The 1,015-nt window shown below is 39.5% G+C and overlaps 1 non-coding gene across 1 annotated transcript; it reads left to right on the top strand.

Annotated features, from left to right (window-relative positions):
* Window positions 1-509: 509 nt before the first annotated feature.
* LOC129502690 (U6 spliceosomal RNA) lies at window positions 510-613 on the top strand. The gene has a single exon (XR_008663013.1). It is a non-coding gene; the product is annotated as a U6 spliceosomal RNA (small nuclear RNA).
* Window positions 614-1,015: the final 402 nt, after the last annotated feature.

Genomic DNA, 1,015 nt, shown 5'->3' with positions numbered 1-1,015 from the left:
TTGGGGGCTGGGAAATGCAGGAGGCCAAAGACCACCAAGAGGTCACATGAACTACTGGGCCCAGTGGCAAGGCACCATGTCTTCCACCTCGCTGGGTGAGTAGCACAGACCAATCTCAAAAGCTCCTGAGTAAGAGGAAAATGTCTCTTTAACAGTATTAAGGGACAATTTATTATGTGTATCCTTCCAGGGAAGCACAATGTCAGTGCAGGCCTATTGCATTTGCATTATTTCCAGACAACAGCAGCAGCAGCAGAAAAGGACACTGATTTATTTCAGAGCAAGCACAGGTGAATTTAATGTCTGTTGGGACTGAGCCAGGGAAGACTTGACCCGCTCTAGGCTCTTAAGTGCTTGAGGGGGGACAGCAGGTTTTTGGAAGGGTCCCATTGGCCTCTGACTAAATTCAGCTTCCCTGAGCCTATGTTCCTAAATCACCTGGTCAGAAAAGCCTTGCAGAGAAAAGGGGATGGAAAAAATTCTGTTTGGGAATAGAAAACCTGGTGCTGGCTTCTTTGGCAGCACATATACTAAAAATTGGAATGATACAGAGTAGATCAGCATGGTCTATGCCCAAGGATGACTTGACATTTGTGAAATGTTCCATATTTTTAAGATGGAATTCAAATAAAAACAATAGATAAATAAATGAGTAAATAAATAGATGAATGAATAAATAGAAAATCTGGTTTCATGTCCTGACCTAGCTAATTTCTTTCTCAGTGGCTTGGCCAAATAATTTAGTCATTTAATTTTAATGTTAATTCTTTAATTTTTTTTATAATTTAGTCCTTTTAAGGCTCAACTATTTCTTTATAAAAAAGTCTAAGAACACTACGAGGATCCAGTAAGCAAATGTATTAGAGAGTGCTTTGTGAATTGCATACATGCCATTGTCTAGAGCTGACATCAGTTTGGGATTTCTAGCAAATAGCTTTATCCCAGAAAAACCAAGGAGAGGATAATCACAATTACTCTTTAAACCTTGGCATTCAAGCATTGTAGAATCGCAAAA

Source organism: Nyctereutes procyonoides, unplaced genomic scaffold (assembly GCF_905146905.1).
Source record: "Nyctereutes procyonoides isolate TBG_1078 unplaced genomic scaffold, NYPRO_anot_genome, whole genome shotgun sequence".
NCBI lineage: Eukaryota > Metazoa > Chordata > Mammalia > Carnivora > Canidae > Nyctereutes > Nyctereutes procyonoides.
Note: the sequence above shows the minus strand (reverse complement) of the source record. Positions and strands in the feature narration are given on the sequence as shown.